This window comes from Scylla paramamosain, chromosome 12 (genome assembly GCF_035594125.1).
Source record: "Scylla paramamosain isolate STU-SP2022 chromosome 12, ASM3559412v1, whole genome shotgun sequence".
NCBI classification, from domain to species: Eukaryota; Metazoa; Arthropoda; class Malacostraca; order Decapoda; family Portunidae; genus Scylla; species Scylla paramamosain.
The window spans coordinates 5,622,993-5,630,757 of record NC_087162.1 but is presented as its reverse complement, the minus strand read 5'-3'; the positions used below and the strand labels follow the sequence as shown (position 1 = coordinate 5,630,757).

At 43.7% G+C, this 7,765-nt stretch overlaps 1 long non-coding RNA gene across 1 annotated transcript; it reads left to right on the top strand.

The window, feature by feature from the left end:
* Positions 1 to 1,230: 1,230 nt before the first annotated feature.
* LOC135105591 (uncharacterized) lies at positions 1,231 to 2,562 on the top strand. The gene is made up of 3 exons (XR_010270918.1): positions 1,231 to 1,867; positions 2,048 to 2,235; positions 2,496 to 2,562. It is a non-coding gene; the product is annotated as an uncharacterized LOC135105591 (long non-coding RNA).
* Positions 2,563 to 7,765: the final 5,203 nt, after the last annotated feature.

The window sequence follows — 7,765 nt, the reverse complement described above, 5'->3', positions numbered from 1 at the left end:
CCTGTTGAGGATATATTCAAAAGCTTTAGACAGGCAGGAAGTTACAGCAATATGACGGTAGTATAAGGGATTAACATGGTCACACTTTTTAGGAACAGGCTAAAATGTTGGCAAACCAAGATATGAAGATTAGTCACATAAATAAAGGGAATCAATGATGCGATGTTTTTTTTTTTTTTCTAAGCATTCTCTCTCTCTCTCTCTCTCTCTCTCTCTCTCTCTCTCTCTCTCTCTCTCTCTCTCTCTCTCTCTCTCTCTCTCTCTCTCCCTCTCCCTCTCCCTCTCTCTGATAAAGGCACAGCTGAATGTTTAGAGACCATTGTTCAAGGAAGTACTTCGGAACTGCTTATGGGAGCTGAAGCTTCAAGGCACGTGATGAAGTCGTGGTCAAGTTGTCACGGAAAAAAAAAAAAAATAAATAAAAATAAAATAAATAAATAAATAAATGAAGTGCCAATGTTCATGTCAATCATCTCACAGCCCTGCACGCGCAGAACACCGCAGCCTAAATGTATACAGCCGCCGCGAGAGCCACACCTTCAGTATGCAGGTGCACCGGCGTCATGAAGCTGGAGAGCCGGGGCTGCGTTTCAATCAAAATAATTTTAATGACTTTCGTATGTCACGCAAAAATATGTCCCTTGCTGAGAGAATTCTGGTGACATTTTAATAGTGAACTCGGTGTTGACGTGATCTGCCCCACCCTTTTGGCTCCTTTGTGTTCCCGCTGCAGCTGGTGCTCACCCTCCTGGTGGCCGTCACGTCCGGCGCTCCACTCGGGATCCGCAAACCCAAGGACCTTACCCAGCTACAAACTGATGCTCGCGACATGAAACGAATAAAGTCAAGAGAAAATCTGGGGAAACCTGGACACAAAGAACATCCCTTACAGTTACACTTGAGTATAGTCTGCTTGAAGGTACCATTAGATAAATACCCATCTTCTACTCCACCGCCATTGCTTACTTCATTTCAGGTTTCGCTCCCAGAGTTTTTTTTTAAATTTTTTATACTAGAAATGTAATTCAATCGTAGATGAGTGTATAGCAAGGTGTATAACGTCACTCACCAGTCGTTCATAAGGCTCTGACCAAGCCTTATACCCATTATTGTATTATTATTATTATTATTATTATCATTATTATTATTATTATTATTATTAATACTGTTATTGTCATCATCATCATCATCATCATCATTATTGTTATTACTATCATCATTACCATTATTATTATTGTGAGAATTTTCTTCTATAAAACCTATCGTAGTATTATAGTATCTCACCATATTTTTGTTTTACCTTGGATAAATTTACGCTATAATTAAACCACAGGATATCATATTTGCATCACTCTGAATACATAAGGGCGAGACTTACCAGATCAGAGACCGGGAAGCGTGACGTTACGCTCAAACTGTTTATGTATCAGTCGCCATCTTGGCAGGCTCTCTTACCAAACACCTCTGTCCATTTAACCGTAACTCCGCACCACCACCACACTGGTCGCCACAGAGATTTCCACCGCAGCCTACAATCTTTGAGGGTGATCCAACCTGCGGGCGCTGCCGTCTGCTCAAAGAACCCCATTAAATTGCGCAGCGGCCACATGAGAATACCGCCACGGTTGCCTGGTGTGATGCCACCGTCTTCTGGGTCGTCTTCACGGGGTACGTGGACAAGTTGCTGTGATTCGAGGCGCCATGGGAACAAGAGGAAAAAAAAAAGAACATGACTGAATAAAGATTTAAGGGAACATATTCTTGCCACGCATTTCATGACACTGCAAGCGACGGATCGCCCTGCCCCACACCAGAGACAGTGTAAATATAGGCAGCAAGAGTCACACCTTCAGGCGTCATGAAGCTGGTGAGTAGTGGCGCTCTTCATGTTGTTTGTATCTCTCAGTCCTTTTCTAATGGCTTGGTATTTTTATAAATAATATTCGGTCTCCCGCTGAGAAGCCTCGGTGTCTTCTAATAGTAAAGTTTGTGTTAATATTAATATGATCTGCCTCACCCTTACGGCACACCTGCCTTCCCGCCCCAGCTGATACTCGCGCTTCTGGTGGGCACCACATTCGGCGCCTCATACCAACCCAGGCACCACAGAGGGAACCTTACCCAGCTGGATAAGGATGCCGGCGATAAGGTGACCTTGGTGAATCGGAGAAACACACTACAGGCCGTGAAGCAACACGACACGCAAGACGGCCACAGGTGGGTCAAGCACGGCAGGTGCTGTGATACACACTCGTGTTTTACTGTCCCAATGTTGTTTGCTTTCTTTCCCTCGAGTAGTAAAGATTCACTCTTTCAATATGTAGAGGTCAGCATTTTAGAAAACGAGGCCATAGTGCTGGATTGCTTCACAACACCAAACCAGACACTACACAACAATAATGAAGTAATGAAGTATTCAGAAAGCATTCTTACACAACCTTTGCTTCCCCATGAGGGTATTAATTAAGGAAACTATTTGGTCTCTCTCTTTGCAGTTTGAGAAGAAACATGGAGGAAGAAACGTGGGTTTCCGTTGTTAGAAAAAACGGATATTTGATAGTCCAGTAACATGTTCCCTTTACTCACGTTGTATTAGTGTTTTTCGTCACACCCCGGTCTGCTGTCAGTTGTCAGGTTGTGCCGTCCATAAGGTATTTATAGGTCGCCCATACATGCTGATGACGACTTGGTCGACATGCATAATGAAAACGGCATCCCATCTCACTCCCTCGCTAACTCTCACCTCTCGGAGCTGCCACAAGGTGTCCAAAACTCGACCAACGCGTATAAACAATATAACTTAGATAAACTTGACACTCACCTGTATAGAAGAGAAAGTATGTTTTACTAAACCAAGATATCAAATATATGTAGATGAACCAACTAAATAAAGGCTTTGAATATTATGATTCTATAGCCATCAATTCCACCCAGTTCTCTCTCTCTCTCTCTCTCTCTCTCTCTCTCTCTCTCTCTCTCTCTCTCTCTCTCTCTCTCTCTCTCTCTCTCTCTCTCTCTCTCTCTCTCTCTCTCTTTCTGTTGTGTATGTGTGTGTGTGTGTGTGTGTGTGTGTGTGTGTGTGTGTGTGTTTTGTTGTTGTTGTTGTTGTTGTTGTTGTTGTTGTTGGTGTGTGTGTGTGTGTGTGTGTGTGTGTGTGTGTGTGTGTGTGTGTGTGTGTGTGTGTGTGTTGCCTGAATCTTTCCCCAAATCTTTTAATATTCAGATCCAGATGTTGAAGTCGCTTCTGCTGACTGTCTTGCCGTGCGTCTGCATGACGTGGGCACCAAACAGCAGTCTGGAGGGGTGGACTGATCTCTTCCCAACAAACGTCTTTGTAGGGTCATGAGGTTTCAGGGGGCATGACTGCAGAGATCACATTCTGTTCTTCAGTTAATTCCATCCCATATTCGGCTGGTGGCGTCAATACCCACACTTCCCTTTATCACTTTCAATAATATTCAAGCTTATCTAAGTATTGGTAAATCACACCATCCATTCGATACAGTTTCTCTGACCAATGCAAATACATGAACACAGTTAACACTATCTTCCTGCCAAGAGAATTTACCCTTATCATGTACTTACAGACAAATAATGTGTTAATTAAGTAAAATGCAAGAATCATGTTGTTAGGCGTTCTGCAGGAGTTTTCTCCTTACCCCCGCATCCCACCATTCATTTCAGACATTCGATCAGCTGGAGCTAACAAAAATGGCAGCCCACATCGCTTTTCTCAGCAGAAAAGCTCGCTGACGAGCCTGTACTAGACGTTGTATACATTATTCATTGAAGAAATGAGGTTTTAAGGAGGAGAGAGAAGGGAGGCCACAGAGTCCTGTGAGAATCAGGGATTATGTTTATTTATCAATAGTACCCACACGAGTGGGGGAGCGTACTACCTCTTGGACCCATGAGCCTCTGTTACCCATCAGTGACGTCATCACTCCCAAAAACTCGTTCCGTTAGCTTTGGAACGCGCCTATGATCTAATTAACAGATCAATGTATATCTTGGAGTGGCACGTTGCAATCATCTGAATATCGTTTACAGTTATGTTAGTGGTATTTTTTTGTGTTATGCATGTGGTTGCTCCGTGAACTCAAGCAAGCTTAAGAGACAGCGATAGCTTCTTTGAAGTTGCCATGCTAAGTTTCTGTCTGCGAGGCACAAGACTCACAAAAGACTGAGTGAAAAGGACTAATGGTCGCTCATAAGACTTCTAATTGGATTTATCTTAACTCCTTGAGAAATGCTCACTGTGCGAAAAGCGTGTGTGGCGGCTCACTTGTAAACAGGGAGTACAGTTTGTGAGAGAAGGGAAAGAGGGAGCAAAGTAACGCGTTCTTTGATGATGATGATTTCACATGCATAATTCGTTCAAGGAGACGTGTGGCTCCGTATAATATAATTACTGTATGTATGAACCTATTTCCCAACACCGGAAAGATACACACTAAAAGAAACACACAGCGTGGAGACACGTACAGCCATGTAAGATACCCAAAGCTGGCTATTCTTTTTTTTTTTTTTCTTTTCACACATTTTTCGCTTTATGCATTCTCAGTACCTTCCATCTGGCACAGGGGGTGTTTAATGATGATATCGCTAATGCAGGACACGTGACGCCAGCTACATCGGTGGCTCAAATGAGCAGAATCGGAAACATTTCAGCACCTGGTCTCACGTCACTCTCTCTCTCTCTGTCTGTTAACATCTACCTTTCCTTCTTGCTGTGAGTCTGCCTACATTCAGCCTGTTCCTAGAAAGGGTGACCGTTCTAATCCTTCAAACTACCATCCTATTGCTTTAATTTCCTGTCTCTCTAAACTTTTTAAATCTATCCTCAACAGGAAGATTCTTAAACATCTATCACTTCACAACCTTTTATCTCACCGCCAGTATGGGTTCCGTCAGGGCCGCTCTACTGGTGATCTTCTGACTTTCCTTACTAAATCTTGGTCATTCTATTTTAGAGGTTTTGGTGAAACCTTTGCTGTTGTCTTAAATATATCAAAAGCTTTTGATAGTCTGGCACAAAGCTTTTATTTCCAAATTACCCTCCTAAATTTATCTTTCTCTTTGTAACTTCATTTCAAGTTTCCTTTCCGACCGTTGTATTTCTGATGTAGTAGACTGTCACTGTTCTTCTCCTAAATCTATTAATACTGGTGTTCCTCAGGATTCTGTCCTGTCACCTATTCTCTTTCTATCATTCATCAATGATCTTCTAAACCAAACTTCTTGTCCTATCCACTCCTACGCTGATGGCACCACCCCGCACTTTTCCACGTCTTTTCATGCCTAGCTAATATAGCTTTTATGAAGTTAGGCGTTCTGAGACGCCTCCGCCAGTTTTTCTCACATCCTCCAGCTGATAACTCTATATAAGGGCCTTATCCGTCCATGTATGGAGTATGCTTCATATGTATTGGGGAGTTCCACTCATAACGCTCTTTTAGACAGGGTGGAATCAAAAGCTTTTTGTCTCATCAACTCCTCTCCTCTAATTGACTGTCTTCAGCCTCTTTCTCATCACCACAATGTTGCATCTCTAGCTGTCTTCTACCGCTATTTTCATGCTAACTGCTCTTCTGATCTTGCTAACTCCATGCTTCCCCTCCTCCCGCGGCCTCGCTACACAAGACTTTCTTCTTTCTCTCACCTGTCCACCTCTCTAACACAAGAGTTAACCAGTATTCTTAATCATTCCCTTTCTCTGGTAAACTCTGGCACTCCCTGCCTACTTCTGTACTTCCACCTTCCTTTGACATAAATTCCTTCAAGAGGGAGGTTTAAAGACACTTGTCCTTCGACTTTTGACTACCGCTTCGGACCCTGTTCGGGAACCAGCATCTCAGTGGTCTTTTTTTTTTTTTTATTGGATTTTCGTTGCCCTTGGCCGGTGTCCCTCCCACATAGAAAAAAAGTCTGTGTTGATGTGATGTGTCTCATCATTAAGACACCCTTGACTTCACGCCCCAGCTGGTGCTCGTCCTCCTGTTGGCCTCCACGTGGGGGCGCTCCTCACCTCGGGGAACAGGATCACCTGGCAACCATCATTAGACACCACCACACTGATAATGGGGACGGTCACTTCCGGTATGGTTTTGAGAATTCCAACGAAATTCATGTGAAGGCGGAAAGCATCCCAGGTGTCGAGGGCCGAAACATGTGGCACTTTCAGGTGCGTCAAGTGAAGCAGACGGCATTAAAATATGTCTTATTCCCACACTCATTATACACCTGCATTCCAGTAACATAAAGGTACAAACAGTTTAGAAATCGAGTGATCATCGTTCGGTGATGCACAACACCACACCTGAGAAGACAAGAGTTACTTAACAAACACAGCTTGACAACTTGCTCTGCGGAGTGAAGCCGTTAATTACTTCAACACTACACTCTTTGTCCCCGCAGGTAGCCCCTCCTAGATGGCACCATCGTCGATTTTTATTTATTTATTTTTTCTTATGTAGGAGGGACACCGGCGAAGGGCAAGAAAATTCCAATAAAAAAAAAAAAGAGCTCACTGAGATGCCAGTCCCCGAATAACGTCTAAAGTGGTAGTCAAAAATTGAAGGGTAAGTGTCTTGAAACCTCTGTCTTGAAGGAATTCAAGTAATAGGAAGGTGGAAATACAGAAGCAGGCAAGAAGTTCCAGAGTTTACCAGAGAAAGGGATGAATGATTGAGAATACTGGTTAACGCTTGGATTAGAGAGGTGTACAGAATAGGGGTAAGAGAAAGAAGAAAGCCTTGTTTAGCGAAGCCGTGGGAGTAGGGGAGACATGCAGTTAGCAAGATCAGAAGAGCAGTTAGCATGAAAATAGCGGTAGAAGATAGGAAGGGATGCAACACTGCGGCGATGAGAAAGGGGATAAAGAGAGTCAGTTAGAGGAAAGGAGTTGATGAGACGAAAAACTTTTGATTCCACACTGTCTAATACAGCGGTATGAGTGGAACCTCCGAGACGTGAAGTATATTCTATACATGGACGAATAAGGCCCTTGTACAGAGTTAGCAGCTGGCAGGTGAGAAAAACTGGCGGAGCCGTCTCAGAACACCTAACTTCATAGAAGCTGTTTTAGCTAGAGATGAGATGTGCACTACATGGATGACGAAAACGGGTACCGCGTCGCGTACCCCATCATCCACTCCATCTGCCTGCTACCCGCATGCCTCAAGACCATAACTACCCGTTGCACAATCTTGTCACTCATGATCCGCCTCAAGAGTCCACAGGTTCCACAGACACTGAAGACGACCTGCCTGAATCGAACGGTGAAGACAACGGTGAAGATCTAGGCACATCATACTCCCACATAGATTATAATGTGACTGACTCTCACACTCACACTGTCCTTCAGACACTTACACTCCCTCTGACTCTCACTCCGCTAATGACCACACCTTGGAGTCACCTGAAGACAGCTCCAACTCCCTTACCCTCGACATGCGATCAGTTGGCTGAAGTCAGTCTCACACTCACCTGCAAGGAACACAATGACTCTTAGTAAACAGTCCATAGTTAATAGGAAGTTAATATGTATACGCAAACAAAATATATAGAGATAATTGATATTGTTTGATTACCTTTTTATTAATATTATCTGTTTGCTCTCTCTCTCTCTCTCTCTCTCTCTCTCTCTCTCTCTCTGGCAAATGCACTGGTGAATATACAAAAGCCACTGGTCAAGACGGCAGGCCAGCAGTGTGTGTAGGGGACGAAGCCTCACGCCCTGCATTCCTCGCCATCTGTTCTTGTG